The sequence below is a fragment of the Thermobia domestica genome, chromosome 13, assembly GCF_964235325.1.
Source record: "Thermobia domestica chromosome 13, izTheDome1.hap1.1, whole genome shotgun sequence".
Lineage (NCBI taxonomy): Eukaryota > Metazoa > Arthropoda > Insecta > Zygentoma > Lepismatidae > Thermobia > Thermobia domestica.
The window spans coordinates 84,166,377-84,184,336 of NC_137466.1; the positions used below are offsets into that span (position 1 = coordinate 84,166,377).

The window sequence follows — 17,960 nt, forward strand, 5'->3', positions numbered from 1 at the left end:
GTCTCGGTCAACAGATGCTTGTCTCGATCTCGGTCTCGGTCTCGAGTACCAAGTCTCGGTCTCGTCTCGAAAGTCTCGAAAGTCTCGAAATAAATAGTGTGAAATTAAAATAATGAAAGTATTATTTTCGTACAGTCTGTCGTTTCCGCTTATTTTTTCCTTTCATTTTCACTTAAAATTATGGTAGGGTATACCTCTTCATAGCTAATTTGCTAGTTTGCTAATTTATTTTATTTGAAATTGATGAAATACTTCATTAGCGTTTCACATCTCCGTGTTTAATTGACACTTTATAACACGAACGTCCTGAACCTTGTGGTGGGAGCTACTACACTCATCTTTGCTATGTGAGGTCTTGAGTTGAATCACAAAACAAGTTAGATTCAAAGTCCGATGTTTTGCATAATTCGCGTCTCATTTTAAGTGCATTCTGTTTCTTATAAAAATTCATAAGGTCGTAATGCATTACGTAAGCACATATCCAGTGCCGTATCATAGATTAATCTTATTCCTGAGCTCTCAACGGTGCATGCAATCTTTATTCGAGAAAACTAATCTTGCGTTCATTACGTTGGAATTTTATATTGATTAAAAATTACTTGCGAAACATGGACATACATGTTATACAAGTAAATAGGTAATTCGAGTTATCTGTATCTATTTTTTTCTCACTCGCCAAAACAAGTGATTCTTAACTTTATAATTTTCTTTTGTATTAATTTTCGTAGTTTTGCTGCAACATGATGGATTGAATAGTCAAAAATACTTTTTTCGCTCTATGACTTTCATTAAATTTTGGATCCATTTTTACCCTACCTTACCAAGTAAAAGTTATATATATATATATATATATATATATATATATATATATATATATATATAGAGAGAGAGAGAGAGAGAGAGAGAGAGAGAGAGAGTCTTACTTGAGGAATCAGTTTTTCGCTTCTGTAAAATTACGAAATTATGACTTGGTTTAGTTTACCTCCGTGGTTTAGATATAATAAAATCATCACCATAATCATAATCAACTATTATCAATCCATTGCTGAATGAAGGTCTTTCCAAGTCTTCACAACTATCTAACTTGGGCAATTCTTTTCCAGGTTACTCCTCAGTGGCTCTTGATTTCGTCACACCTTCTTGTATGCGGAGGTTTCCTAGGCTGTTTTTGTCTTGTGGTTTCCAGTTTGTTTTCGTCAGTCGATCATAATTTCTTCTTGCAATACGTCCAGCACATTTTCCAGCTCATATTAAATTATTTTATTAGCATCATCAGTATTCATTTCTATATATTTGGGCTACAAATAGTTCGAATTCGCTACTTTCGGAGTACAGACACGCTACTTTTTAATCTTCGGATCTGGCAACACTGACTGAATGATTTAAAAAATGAAATGAAATCTTTGAGTTTTACGTCCCACGGTTATGCCGGTTAAGCTAAAGGAGACGGTGATGATGAGAAATGAATGGAATGAAGAAAGTGGGATGAAACGGGAGAACCCCGAGAAACGGTGTTCGTCCACCACAAAGTCCACACGGCGCGAGCTGGGATCGAACCAGGGACCCCAAGCACCGGAGGTGAACGCTCTACCACTGAGCCACCGCACCTCCCCTGAATGATTTAAATCAACATAATGTGAGAACCCCCATTTGGTCTAGCGGCTAGCACTCTTGATTTCGGTTCGCGTGGACTCGAGTTCGATTTCCGGTAGTGGTAAAGTTGAACGACCGAAGTGGTTCGGATTCCAATATAATCATTTGCTTCACGTCTCCTTTAGCCGCCCTAGCATAACTGTGGGACGTTAAACTAAAACAAAAGTGAAAACTGTGTAGTACCAACTGTAAGTCCTTGAATAATTGCATATAGCCATATGGTATGGATCGAGTTTGAGGTGATTGGTGGTCAAACTAAAGCAAGTGAAATGTAATTAGTGTGTAATTAGAACTTTTAATTAAGCACGGTCATCGCCAGGCCTAAGACTTAGGGGGAACAACTAGTGTTACTGAAAATGTATCAGTTACATTTAATTTCAGTTACAATTTGCATTTACATCTATTGCTGGAACGAAGACTTAAACATTATAAGTAGCCCAAAGACGATGAAAAACGTCTTCTCTTAACCGTTTGGGGATTTTATGGTACAATTTTGTACCATACGCGTTTTTCTTGGTACATTGCGTTATTTCTCTTCTATCTGAGCTTTTTCGTCCGGTTTTTTTTTCAAGTCCAAAGGCATTGTAGAAGACATTACGTATGGTTTCAGACCTTCTTGCGTTCAGACATAGGAGGGGATGACGACATAAGTCTAAAATTTATTTTTTCATTTATTAAGCCTATGTTCAATATTTTTTGGCGGGCTTATTTTTGTACGTAGAAGATTGAAATTTTGCACAAACATTCAGTCCACAGAGTAGTATTTACCAGATTTTTTCAGATTTGTCAGTTAAAATAGGGGGGAACCAGAGGGGAAAAAAGTTGAAAAAAAGTATTTTTGGACCAAAAAATCCCGGTTTTGAGGATTTTCCCGCCTCATATACATGATGGAGACACGTGAGTCATATCGTCTGAAAAGCAGTTCCATTGGGAAGAGAATAACGGTCGAATTATTATTCTAGGGTAATTAGGGACGTCTCAGTGAATTTTTATCAAAATATACTTCTATATAGGGTAATATGGGACATTGTCGGTATATATATTATGGCGGGCTTATTTTTGCACGTAGAAGATTGAAATTGTGCACAAACATTCAGCCCACCGAGTAGTATTTAACAGATTTTTTTCAGATTTCTGCGTTAAAACAGGGGGGGTCCAGAGGGGCTAAAATTTGAAAAAAGGAAAACTTAGACCAAAAAAATCCTTTTTTCGGGAATTTGCCGCCTTAAATACATGATGGAGACATGTGAATGGTACCGCCTGAACTATTCTGAAGAGAATGATGGGCGAAACATGACCCTAGGGTAATTAGGGATGTCTCAGGATTTTTTTCCCCTGAGATCATAGTGTTTTGTGGTAATTTGGGGCATTGTGGGAATTCTTGATAAAATTTCTCCCGCCCTTAATATTCAAGATAGAAACTTGAAATTTGGCACACACATTCAGTATACCAAGTACTATATCTCAGATTTTTTTAGATGGCTACGTTCACACAGAGCCGTTCCAGGGGGGGCCAAAGTGCGAGAAAAAATTTTCCCTCCAAAATTTTCCCTTTGACATAATTTTACCCGCTTCTGGTATAAGGTATGAGCATACAAGTGGTACCATTTGAAAGCCAGCTTTATTCTGAAGAGAATGAGGTGGGAACCATGATCCTAGGATAAATAGTGAGGATGCAGTAGCTGCTTGACTGAAAGTCTAAAAAATAGCCCAAAAAGCCGGAATCCGGAAAGGGTTAAAAGCATTCTTGCACCATAAAACAAACTACGAGTAATTTTAAAATATCTTGCAGTTCATCTACGTTATTTGCACATATTTAGAATAATATTTAGCAATTTATTTAAGTGGGCAACGCTGCTTAAAATAATGTAACTGCTACTTGTTGTAATTAAAACCACCAAAAACTATTGTTGTAATGTTATAGAAGCAAAGCAAAGCAATAAGCATTATAAAAACTTAATACAAATACGTCATTTTAAGCAGTATAACAATCACTACCAAAGTGTTTGGTATCTCTGAAACGATTTGAAATAACAATTGTTGTAAATGGCGTTAGCATCTGCATGATGAGACGTGATATGTCAGTGCGTTTTCGAAGTAAAGTCTTTAGAAACATTTAAATTTTCCGTTTCTTGTAACTTTGTTCCCTCATTCATTCGAAATATATTATACCATGATCACAGTATTTGACGCTAAGATACAGTTCATGCGCATTGCACCGTACATGCCATTTGAGTTATTAGAGATTTCCAGATTGTTGATGTTAATGATACTGTGTTGTCCTTTGTTACACTAAATAATGTATGGGCTATTGTGGTTTTGTTAAATAACTAAATTAGAAATATGTAATACTTTACGTACCGCAATTTGAGAAAATACCACTTTATTTTGCTTTTAGCAACATTGTTTATCTAGTAATATTGCAGAGTGTCTAGAATTTTCCAACTTGGTACAAAATTTCAGCATTTTTAATATATATATATATATATATATATATATATATATATATATATATATATATATATATATATATATATATATATATATATAATCACATAATAGGGGAGGGCTATAGGGACTATAGGCCCCCCTTAACGCTCAGGTATACACTGGATAAAATGGGTTTCAATTCTACTTTTTTTTACACTGGATAAAGCGGCAAACCCCTCCCTTCATCATATACTAGGTCCGCGGCTATATATATATATATCATATATCATATATATCCCATTTTGGCCCATTTTAATCTTTCCACGGAGCTTTCTCGAAAACGGTTGAACATAAATGAACCGAACAAAAACTCAAATAGGAAGTGCCATGGGCCACACCGAATGGTGTTGTCGCGGCGCCTCCCTAGGCCGCCCTTCATGGGATACCAGAGCCAAACTTTAAAATTTTAAATAGAAATATGGGACGAGTAATACCTCGTTCCATAGATCTTTAAAAAGTAAAAAGTGTTGTGACAAAAATTTTTCATATTGGTCACCGTATTCAAGATGGCCGCCAAGACATGGTGCCTGTATCTGATAAAACGTCCAGTACCACTAATATGAAAACAGTTGGAGATAAACGAACAGTCAGAAAGTGAAACAGGAAAGGCATGGGGCGCGTCGAGTAATGTTCTCGCAGTGCTCCCACGGCTGCCTTTCAAGGGGGCAAACTTAGAAATTTTGTACCGAAATATGGGTCAAGTGATACGTTGTTGGATAAATTTTGAAACACTAAGCAGTATTGTATCAAAAGATTTTTCATATGGGTCACCGTTTTCAAAATGGCCGCCAAGACATGGTGCCTGTATCAGATAAAACGTCCAGTACCACTAGACCCCTAATATGAAAATAGTTGGAGATAAATGAACAGAATAAAACTAGTATAGGAAAGCACAGAGGATATTTATCATTCCACGGATCGAGTATAATGCAACGGACAAAAAGATTATTAAAGTATAATTAACATGATGCAACAGGGGAAATGATAGAAAATTATCTTTCCGATCTGTCCGTAAGTGGGTGAAGCGGGAATGAATGGTAAACTCAAATGAGAACCTCACTTTTATTTGCAATAGATATGGTCTGAAACACTTGTGTGTACAAATGACTGGTACTATAATGAATAAAAATAAAGTGAAATAAGGTGAATAAAAATAAGGTAAAATTAAAGTTTAACAACATTTTGCCCGCTCCTTCGCACCTGATAATTTAACGCAATGCGTGCAAGATTTTTGGGACATATCTGCATCAGTATGTACCGTTTCGTTACTAAGTATCTCAACTGAAATTACCGTTGAAAGTTATTCGGAATGTAACTGTGGACATCTCAGTGAAACTCATATTCTATCACATGCAAGAAGACATAGAAGGAAAAGAAGCTAGCCAATATCATGCAGACGACTGTTGAACAAAACCAACGTTTGTAAACATTGTTCTAAAATTGCATCGTTCGACAAATTGGTTTCGCATTTCAGTTGATTCATTTTTGCATCAAACCATTGCCCGCAATCAAAATGGAAGGTACCATTTAACAAGAATTTTACATACTTTATCCCATTACAGAGACATTTATCTCGTATAAAAACATATTTCAAATAACTTTGTTTCGTAGATACAATTTGCAAAAACTAAGGCTCTCATTTGCAATTTCACCGACCCTTCCCGCTTCACTCACTTACGGAGTGAGGTTAGGATAAATTTCTAGGAGTTAGATTTCTTCCTTTCCATTATGGCACTTTCACTCTAATCATCTTTTCGACTGTTGCAACATTCCCGAGCTATAGGATGATAAATACCCTCTGTGATTTCCTATTCGAATATTTGTTCTGGTGTTTTCATATTAGTGATACTGGACATTTTACCTGATGCAGGTACCATGTCTTGGTGGTCATTTTTAAAACGGTGACCCATATGAACAATCTCTTGCAACAGCACTATTTAGTTTTTAAAATATGTTGAACGAGGTATCACTCACCCCATGTTTCCATTTACAATTTTGAGGTTGCGCCCTGGACCCCTATGAAGGGTGGCCATGGGAGCCTCCGCGACAATATCAATCGATGTGCCACATGACATATTCTATATGAGTTTTTGTTCGGTTCATTTATGTTCAACCGTTTTCATATTAGTGGTACTGCACGTAAGGTCTATCGAACGAAGTACCACTCACCCCTTGCTTCCATTTAAAATTAAAATTGGGCCCCGGGAACCTATGCAGGGTGGACCTGGGTGGCACCGCGACCAATATATATATATATATATATATATATATATATATATATATATATATATATATATATATATATAGAGAGAGAGAGAGAGAGAGAGAGAGAGAGACAGACAGACAGACAGAGAGAATTCTATTTGCATCAGCAGTGCATTTTGTTTCCGGAGAGGCTTGAGGAACGAGTAAGAAACTTTTGCGTTGTATGTGCAATGCAAAAAATTATCACAAATTTATTTCGGGAGGGATTTGAGCCCGATAACCACCCCGTAAATACGCCAATGTACATCAGTCAACCGTTCTCATATTATCTAACACAGCAACGAAACAAATTTTGAGTGAAGGCAATTTTAGTATCTATCAATATCAATATTCGAGACGAGACCGAGACTTTCGAGACTGACCTAAGTCTCGTCTCGGTCTCGTCTCGATTTTTAGAGGTCTGTCTCGGTCTCGGTCTCGTCTCGGTATTTAAAAGTCCGTCTCGGTCTCGGTCTCGTCTCGGTATATAAAAGTCCGTCTCGGTCTCGGTCTCGTCTCGATAATTCGAGACGAGACCGAGACGAGACCGATACTAGTCTCGGTCTCGGTACCATCCCTAAAAATAATAGAATATGGTAATCATTTTCACTATATAAATAATTGTTTAAAAATACATAAAATTTCAATTAAATATAAATGTTAACGCTGGTTTAAATAGAGGCTTCGAGGAAACTATATTTTTTGCGGACGAATACAAGCAGTTCGCATTTTAATAAGTTTTTAAAAGGATTTTTTTTTTTTTTTTTTAATTTCCTGATGTCGATCCGCATATTTGGCGCGTTCAGTGCGCAAGGTAGTCAATTTCATTTTTTTGATCATTCTGAATATAGAATAAACTCCCGATTATCCGCGGAGATGGATGGCACGGCAACCTCGGGTAGTCTGCAAAATGGCCGAAAGAATATATAAATTAACACGAAAATGCTTTAGAACAATTTTCGTTTACAGTAGGAAGCCTACACACCATTATGACTTACCGTAATTAACATTAGTTTTGTCTCCTTATAAGTTTGTTCGTTTACTTTTTCGTCTGAAAACACCGCTTGTTTATTTGTGATTGAAGAGCTCCTTCGTGGCTAAACGATTAGTGACGCGCCTTTGGCATGGGGGACCCAGGTTCGATTCCGTCGGGAGCTCGTGTGGTTCAGATTTCACGTTAATAATTAGATCCAGATCTCATTTAGCATGGCGTTACTGAGCATGGCGTTACTCACAAAATCAACTTAACTCAATTTGTGATTGAAGTTTTTTACCAACATTTTGTCAAAAAAGAGAAGTAAGAAGCAAAAATGAAGGGAAGACCGCGGTTAATTGAATGTTTACTGTATTTCGTCCTTAACATCTCAATTTGAAGCTCTTTTCAGAGCTTAAAAGATTCGTATCCAGACGGTGTAGATGACTCCTATAATGTTATAAAAACGAGTTATGTACTTAAGCGTAACATGCAAACTTTGTCTCTTTTAATTCCCTTGTTCTCTGAACACCCCATTTGGCGATCTGGATGATGGAAGTTTGGATAATTGTATATAAACTGTATGTGTAATTACCCAGTGTGTATCAAAACAACTTTTGATAAAATTGTGAATGAAGACTACGCCTCACCGCCCTTCCTTCCCCGCCCTCCCTCTAAACACCCAGCAGAATATTAATATTTAAGTTTTTATTCATTAATTCAATTTGACTGCCATGTTATTATACTGTGTGCACTAATTGAGCCAGAATTTTCAGCCGGGCATGAGATTCCGAGATCACCGTCTTCAACGGTTACTTGACAAACCTCTTTGAAGAGCATAACTAATGCAGTAATCTTTGCGCAAGCAAAATCTTGACTACTTTCTATACCTTTAGCTACGAACCTATGATTACTGGTAACTTTTCTTATCACTAGTTCTACTTACTTAATCGTGGAGAGACAGAAAATGAAGTTGTCTCTTAATTTAAGGCATTATTCCTACATTCACATCAGTTGTCTTTAAAAATATCTATAGATAGAATTTATCTAAAAAGCTAGGCAAATTACAGGCAATCTTTAGGAGTCAGTTAACACTTCTTTAAAGTATCCTCCGAAACCAACTTGAGATTACACAGATAATGCAAGCTGCAACACTTCATACACAACGTAAATATTTTTTAAGAAAATTATCACGGCAAAAATATTTTTGTAACAAGACGCAGTTGTAAGTGTAAACAGTCACCTTTATGACACTCTCTATTCTTGTTGTTTATTGGTAATAAGGAATATATATTTTTTTAAATCTTTAAATACAGTGAATTATGATTGTGATGAATTGTTCAGATTAAAAACAACGTTTGTAATCAGGGCTTTCTTATTATTAAGCCCCATATTTAAAAAATGGCAAATAACATTGAAGGTGGGAACGTAGTTTTTAATAGCAGACGGTGGTACGGACTTCCCAAATATGATTTGGTTGAAATTACAAAAGAAGCGTTTAAAAACGGAGGGGGAGATGCATAATAGGCAAAGTTCTATTTATTCTGCTGAAAATCTGGAAACTCAGGGTGAGTTAGCTAGATCAACTCGTGCGCTGACTCGGCAGCAAAAATACACATCAAAGAAAGAGCAGAGAATGAAACGAAAGAAATAAAGAAAAGAAAGAGTGTTCAAGATAAAAGAAAACAAGGAATGCATGTAAGAGAGAGGGTGGAGGGTTGTTAGTTGGATGGTTGTTGTTCTTTTTAAGAATTTTTGTTGTGGTCGTCTCTTGTACCTTTAGCCCTCAACTAACTGCTACCATCTCCAAATGCGAGTCATCATGGACATCGATGGACTAACGTAAAGAACTTTGTCTCTCGTCTCACAACAGGTCAGATATTTGTCTGATTTTGTGCTGGAAACAAGAAAATATCTTCCCACCTTCAATTCTTGTTATGGTTTTCTGATTTGTGGTTTTGCGGGTTTTCTACCCCCTTAAAGACAGGACAGGAGAATTATTTATCACTCTCTTGTGTTCTGACCCCTTTCAAATAACATCCATTAGCGTCCGGTTTTTTGGTTTAAGCCACCCTAAAAGAGAACTGCTGCTGTCCAGAAGTTAAAGAATGACAAGTCAGAAAATGGACAAGGAGGGTCCACTCAAAAACCTCTAGTGATACTTGTTGATGTGTGTTGCCTTGTTTTTTTTTTTTTTTTTTTTTTTTTTTTCGCTTAACGAAAGGGTGGACAAATGGATTTTTATTTCTTTCATAAACATTCTTGTGCGTCTTGACGCAGTGAGTGTAATACTTTTTGGTGTGTTCGTAGAGTTGTGTGTGATACATTTTAGTGCAGTGTTTTTCTTTTAAAAACATACAATTTTTTGGTTGTTAAACATGTGTTCGTTAGTGATTTTTTGTGTTATCGGAATTTACAATGGAAATGCAATTGAACACATGGGGCCTGGCAGGATGTGGAGGAAGAGAAGGTAAGATGTTATAGTTTCTGTATATGTATAAAATGGTTGGATATCAGTTACTGTAACAGGCATTGTCAGATAAGGTAATATTATGCGCATGAGCTTTTAAATAAGTTGACTTCAACTTGTTTTCACATGTGAATGATTTGTGTAAGTCCGCACAAAACATGTTTTTGATATCATGAAAATCCTAGTATGTTACTAGAGTTTAACACCCCCCCCAAAAAAAAAAAAAAGATAAGACCTTTACTAACAAATAGACCTTATCGAGCTGAACAAAGTGATATGGATGAGTGTAAATCCTCATGTGTAGTTTTCGAGAAAATTGAGTATTTTTTTGTAAACCATAGTAAACTAGATATAGCCCAAAATTACCATTAACTCTTAAATTTCAGTTTCTGTTTAATTATAGTATTCTCCAAAGATAATCGATAGACCATATCTAGATAACAAAATGATGTTCTCTTGTGGGTAAATTGTTACATGTTCAAATTTTCGAGAAAGAAAAGGTAAAAAAAGTTTTGTCATTGAAAAGAATATCGTTCGTTGCCAATTGATAACGTTCATTTTTCACGAATATAGCGTTCTGTTACATAGCATATTGTAACAATTATTGTACATAGGATATTGTAACTATTATTGTTTCTAAGGGTAAAATACATACAGGGGTGTACGCAAGGAGTGTCCGAGTTTTTAACCCCTTCCCTTGAGCATTATGATATGCAAAAATAAACGTTTACTTTAGTAAGATATACAAGCACCTAATTTTTTTTAGGATTCTGGATGTAGATTTCTGAGCTTTTGGAATCTGTGGTCATTTAGCCCGTCACGTATGAGGGATGACGTCACTCAGCGAGCACACTATCCAGAGAAAGGGAAGGAAGGGCCTGGGACCTATAAATTAGGTACCACCCCAGCATTTGCCTGGTGTGAATGAGGAAAACCCAGGAAAACCTCATTCAGGAGGACTGGCCTGAAAAAAGCTTTTTACACTTTTTCGACCGCTCGCACCGAAGGCGAGAGCGTTAGCGACTACGCTACGCAGGGCCACAAGCACATAAAATTATATGAACTTGGGAGCTTGAATCCTCCTCGACGAACTTTCTCGTACGCCACTGGACACACGTATTCCTAAGAGTCACGTACATAGTACAAATCTACATTCAATTATATATTAGAGTGGGTGATTTTTAAAAGCCCCACAAATATGAAATTAAGTGAGCATAATTGAACCAAATGTTCCTGACGCTTGAGGTTACATTATTGTGGCCGGCCGGAAACTTTAAGTTGGGTGATGTGTGGTCTTCTCTTGCGGTTATTTCTGGTTTTCTAGACTGGAATTCTATTCATCACAGTTTAAGTAACTCTCCAATTGCATTATGGCCCTAGGTTAATGCTGAAAATTCTGTGACCCTAATCGGAAATCAGAACTTATATTACTTGCTTCAAAGATACTGGCAGTAATTATTCGTCTACACGAATATTAATGAAAATTACACTTCCAGTAGTAGCAAATGGTGCACCTACCTGCTAGATTTTGTTTGCGCACTCGCCATCAAAAATGTGTACTTCATACTGTTTACGGAGAGAACAGTTTTCTTTTACGTAGAGAAAATATACTTTTCTGTACAGTGCCAAGAAACTGTACTAAAATTGATTAATTTATTCTGGAGGTACTGACAAAATTTAATATAGAGGGAAGATGTATATTTTCATGTAGCCGTTCATGGCCTCCAGAAGGAGGTTAGTTTAACATTTCAAAACAAACCCATTTAAGATTAAAAATATAACATGCAGGCCACTTCTTCATTCGAAAACTACATTTCATTTTAATTAATGCGCTCTAAGATGTTGGGTACAAATGAACCATTTGTATATCAAGTTAAAGAAAAAAACAGAAAACAAACCATATTGAAAGAAGATTTGAAGCGCCGATAATGCGTCATGTGATACACTTTGCTGTATAAAGCAGGCTAATTCGCTTCATTTCATTTCAGTTGGAGTATCTATTAATCAAGTGAAGCATTTCCAAAAATAAACATTTGGTACTGGTTTTGAAATGCATTGTCGGTGTGCGTTATGAATCCTTAAGCGTTATGAATCCTAAATTAATACATTCGTAACTTTCAGATTAAAATACATAAAGAAGTTTGCTTTATGCTGACAAAGAAATGGATCTGTTTCAGATGATTCTAAAGAATTTCCTGTTGTACCTCATAAACCGCAGTTTATTTATTATGTGTGAATCAAGCTCAAACCTTATATATACAGCTATAATAATAATAATAAAGTATTCACTATAATTACTTTAAATTATTAGAACTATGTTATATCTTTATGTCAACCTCCATAGATAAAGAAAACAGAATTATGATATTCTAACACAATAACCATGTACGTAGAGAAAAGAAAACCACGCAGTCGTTAAGTTCAATTAAAATGGTTTCAAAACGTAATGCTTTCATAACATTATAAAAAAAAAATCTGTCATTGTAAGGGTGTGCTACTGCAAGGAACATTTAAGAACAAATACCAAAATAATAATTCTTATAATTATAATAGTGTAGCGTTAGCACAGAGCTTTTATTAACAATTTACCACAATAGTTACCAATTATTTCAGAATTACATATCTCTTTTTTTTTTTTGTTTGTTTTTAAAGCAAGGTGTGGACCTCAACATTATGCAGTACATTCATACAGGGAGTCGGTAGCATTATTTACATCTTTTATAAATTATAAATAATATCACATACCCCCTAACTTAATCCACATATCCTTAGGAGTCCGTAAACTATCAATTGAAAAAAAAAATACCAAAATACAAAATTCCTATTTCATATAAATACATGAATATAAGGATTAGCTTCGTTGTTAGTGTCTTTATTAAACCTACTCTCAAATAATACAATTCTTTGCAGATGACATAAATTAACTCCCATAAAATCTTAATTAATATAATGTATTAATTTAGAATTTTATCATTCTCTTTTCTACCGATTGATTGATGTCTCTTAAAATGTTATTTTCGTATGTTAATAGTATTCATCCTAACTGTAAAATTGACTGAAAAGATACACGAGAATTTGTAACTACGCATTGCAGATCTTGAGCTAATGTAGTACTTACCGGTTCACCAAATGGTGCGAATTGATTTATCATGATGTCTCAAGATTATTAGCCATTACGAACTATACAAGCTGTAGTAGGCAAGTAGGATCCGGGCGTGAGAAGATAAGTACCATGAAGTTATTGTAAGTAGAAATAAATGTTTCATGCATTCCGTGCTGACAGCTTTAATTAGCTTTCATTTTGATGCCTAAAATTAATCCATTTATTTCTATAATTCTAATTGTTGGTAAATTTGGGAGTCGTACATCGTCGGAAATTCCTTTCTTTAAGGATTTAGGCGATGATGATACTGAAGTATCTTGTTTTCTTCTGAGATCAATGATGAGATGAAGTGTATATATTATTTTCTTCTTTTGCTGGTAGATCAGGAACATCAACATTTTTTATCCAGCACATTTGCATGAAACGTAGCTGATCCTCGAAACCGATTTACAAATTAGTTGGTATCAATATTTTGTTTAATTTCGTCACTCTTTCTTCGCCAATGTGATTCTTCGGTTTAGATGTGTGTGTGTGTGTATATTAAGTCGGAAAAACAACATCTACTTTCGGGCAGTGTTGCCTTGTACCAAAAGAAAAAAAAACTTAATAAATTTTTGAACCGAAAAACGTCTAGAACTGTATGCAACTGAAAATACAATATATATATATATATATATATATATATATATATATATATATATATATATATATATATATATATATATATATATATATATATTTAAAAGCAGTAAACTATGTGACTTAAATGGAAATGATGTAAACTAAGACAGCTTGAATGAAGACAATAAATAAATAATTTATTGTTCAATAAAAAGTAGTTTATCATGAAATTTGCACAAATACGTAATCATTTCCTTCATCTGTTCTTTTCTTTCTAGAATCTGAACATTCTGTTAAGGTGCGCTACACGTCCTACAAGAAAATGTATAGTATATTTGTTCTATGCATGCCTAATGCCCCATTAGTTTATTAAATAATATTGATGCACATTCTACCCATCTGTTCCCATTATGATGACAATGGCATTTTAAATAATATTTTTTTATGTTCTTCATTGTTTCTTTGAATTGGTTTTGTTCGAGTTTAACAGTGAGGTTTTATGAGGTTGACCTACATCTTAACGGGAGATCCAAACAACATTAGCTTCCGGAGGAACTCGAACCCGGCTCACCTGCGCTGAGCGAACGCTAATCCCTTAGCGACTGCTTTTCTTGTTGTTTTTCCTTTTCCTTCCACTTTCTTAATTCCACCAATTCATTCACGTTAAACACAAACACACACACACGCTAATCACATAATTGTAAGTGAATCCACGAAATATTTTTTGTGATATTTTCATGAACATATAATAGTAGAAGAGCAGCAAATATTTTAAAATTATTTCAAAATTAAGTTCTCTCCTTGCTCTTTCACCGTAATAACGCCAAATTCATTTGCCGATTTCGCGCAAATAAAAAAAACTGTTTGCAGCACGGCATATACCAAGAAGGTCAAATAGAAATTTATTCTTTTATGGAGACAATTGACACAGCTATGTATTTTATGGAGAAAATTAAAATACTTCTTTTGCTTTTGGGACAGAAAAATAAATGGGTTAAAATAAACTTACTTTTAGAAAGTGAACGAGGAATCGCAAATATTTCAAAGCTTGTAGTTTATAATTGTTTGTAATATGGAAATACGTTTTAAGTTCATTTTACAGATGTTCAACGTATTAAGTGATACAGGAAATAGTAACATAAAATTCTTGAGTAAGACGTTGTAAAGTGCTTAAAATAGAAAATTTAAAGGCACCAAATACATCAATGGATGCTTCAATAACATGTCGACGAACAAACATTGAGTTCTAAACGTATTTTGATCAATACAAAATTAGTAATAATGTAATACAAATCAGGTAGTTAATATTTCTAACATTTGTGAAAATGCACAGGATTCGATCAGATGTGACAGTCTCGTATGAATAATACGATCAAACTGCTGCGCGAACGAAAAAAATTCGAACTGAAGAGACGAAAGATTGAAATACAATTACATATACCTATTGCATATTTTTGTATGCGTACCGGAGAACTGTGATTTTATTACTTCACATCTGGAAAATTTTGTCACCTTTAATCTTGTAACAGGGTTAACTAATGGATTCTTTGAAGAGATTGGAATAGTTTTCAAATTCTTTTTGGGCACTTCGTAGTCCATATGACAATAAAACTACTACGTTTCCACTCGACCTGTCTGTTTCGTATCTAATAATAAATTTTAACTTTAGCCAATTAAATGAATAAATGAAATGAAATTCTGCATGAAACTGATAAAATTTTTGCTAGTGTTTGCGCTAAATTAACTGCTTCTATTCATAACATCTATGAGTACTTTATAGTGTAATATTTTATTTTCAGTATACAGTTGCGGTCGTCTATGGGAGAGAAGAAATTATTCAGATACTGATATAAATTGAATTCGAGGTTTTAATGAATTTACACGTTGCATTTAGGTCTATGGTCCCTATATGCCGATAAAGTGATTTTTGTGTCTGTTCGTATGTTTTGTACCGATGTATGAATATACTTCTAAAGGCCATAGCACTCAATGTATTCGCACCAATTTTTTAAATAGATTCTCTATCTATTAATTCTAATAAAGAATCTAATAAAAATCTTACTCCCCATCAAAAAATGAAAGTAGATTACTAGAGCAAAAATAAGAATTGGCGATTTTGTGCAAAACAGTTGTAACTATTTTGTTATGGGGAAAATCCAGAAGGAATAGTTTGGGTAAGTTCTTGGGAATTATTGCCAGTTGATTTTCTCAAAACCGACTTCGATGATTTTGTTCATAATTCATAAATAAATGTTATATTGCAACTCGACAGTATGCCGTAAATTATTTCTCATTAAAAGTCAACAGAGGGTTAGTTTACTTTAAGGGATGAGTTTTATTCGAAGTTTTGGAAAAACCTTATTCTAATTTTGTTCATGTTTTACAAACAAATCTCTCAGTAATAACTAGAGTATGATATTTAATTTAAGAGGAAGAGGTAAGTAAGTGTAATGCAGTGACCCATGTTTTTTATTTTAAAATAAAATAAAATATATGCGACATATTACGTGCATACATATTTAATGAAATTATATATATATATATATATATATATATATATATATATATACGAGTGTAAACAAGTAAACCATCGTTGAGTTAGTTAGAATTTCTATTAAGCAGCTATTTCTATGAGAGAAAAATAAAATAGGGAGCTGAAACCAGAAACACAGTATATAGCAGTGCTGAAAATATTTATTTCATGAATTCATAAACTTAACTTTCAATGATATTCTTTCAGAGAATGTTAGAGGCAGACATTCCTGATACTTAATTTCAGATAAATTCCTAAATGTGTCGAGACGTATAGTGGCACAGTGGTAGAGTGTTCACCTCTGATACGAAACGTCTCGAGGCCCATGTGAGTTAAAACAGTACTAGATGTATATATAGGGTGTTAATGAACTATACCGACAAGCTTTAAGAGGTAATTCCTCACATCAGAATAAGGGGGAAAACTTGTATGGACATATGGGAAGAAGTGCATAGTTTCAGAACTAAGGCCACTGAAAAACATGGAAAACTTCATTGCAATACACGGCCGTGTAGTGGCTGTCCATATCAGTGAAAAGGAACTCACACATAGATAATCCAAAAATGCGTATTTCAGCAGTGTGGATTATGTGCACAATTAATGCTCTAAATTAAAAATTAGTCCAAACTAGGTACTGCCTTAGCAGTGAATATGTAATGCATCGGCGGGAAGTTGTAAGTGCTAGGGATCGTCAGTTTTAGGGTTCCGTATGTTCAGAGTAACGCATGCTGTGATGTATTGCGTCACTGACGCATTACGTATTCAATACTACTTGCAAGACTTACATTTTGTCTACTTTGGACTCCCATTTAAGTCAGAGCATATCTGAAAGTTCTGTTGGGAGTATTTCTGGGATTTATGTCCTGCAGGGAAAGCCTTGCGTACCCACTGCACATCGCTGAAATATGCATGCGTTTATGCAACATTTTGTATACGCTGATATTGATTGTCACCCCACGGTTTCTCGTGTTCGAAATCACGCGTGTTGCAATGTAGCTTTCCCACGCTTTTGGACGGCCCTAGGTCTGGAACTATGCACTTCTCCCCACAGGTCCATTTGAACTTTTTTTTCTTATTTTGATGTGAAGAATCAACTCTTTCACTTTGTTGGTAAAGCTCATTAACTTCCTGTATTAAATATCACATATTCATCTCATTAGCTTACAGGGCCTACCCTTGGTTAGGGATGGACATTTCCGGAAATATAGTTTTCCGGTTTCCGAAAATATATTTTTCCGGTTTCCGGAAATCACATTTCCCGTTTCCACTTTTCTGAAAAACTTTTCCGTTTTCCGCTTTTCTGAAAACTTTTCCGTTTTCCTCTTTTCTGAAAACTTTTCCGTTTTCCACTTTTCTAAAAAAAATTTCCGTTTCCGCTTTTCTGAAAAAAATCTCTTTCCAGTTTTCCGGTTTCCGGAAAATATGGCCATTGGCACGTTTAAGTACAAATTTAACTTTTTTCTTTTTTGGGATAAACAATTTGGATATATACACCGTGCTATATACAAGCAATATTCTACAAACATTTTGCTCTTATGTGGGTTGGTATTATTTTGTATGATGTAATGTTGAGTTTTAGTTTTCTTATTTGGTTATTATATATCCTTTAATATTTTGAAACTTCTCAGTGGGATTTAAGAGATCACATGACGGTTGAGATATCCCGATATGCAGAATTTAATCTAAAATTTTGAAGTATTTAGCATTAGTGCGATTTCGAAATCATAAAAATCGTTTTTGAATTGTTCATTTTTTAAAAAAATGCATTTTTTTTTGTTTGTATAATGTTGGGTTATTACAAAATTAGTGCTAAGTTCTGAATCTAAATAGCAAGTTGAAATTACCATAATTTGACTATAACCGAATGCCATTA

At 34.7% G+C, this 17,960-nt stretch overlaps 1 protein-coding gene across 6 annotated transcripts in view; it reads left to right on the plus strand.

Moving 5' to 3' along the window:
- Positions 1-17,960, plus strand: part of cnc (NFE2 like bZIP transcription factor cap-n-collar) — a 546,339-nt gene that overhangs the window by 299,106 nt on the left and 229,273 nt on the right. The window contains exon 1 of one of the 6 annotated variants that reach the window (XM_081735990.1): positions 9,559-9,830. The exons of the other annotated variants lie outside the window; for them this stretch is intronic. The gene's annotated coding sequence lies outside the window, so the exon portion shown is untranslated. Of the gene's footprint in view, positions 1-9,558; positions 9,831-17,960 lie in introns of those variants that run through there. 6 annotated transcript variants of the gene reach the window in all.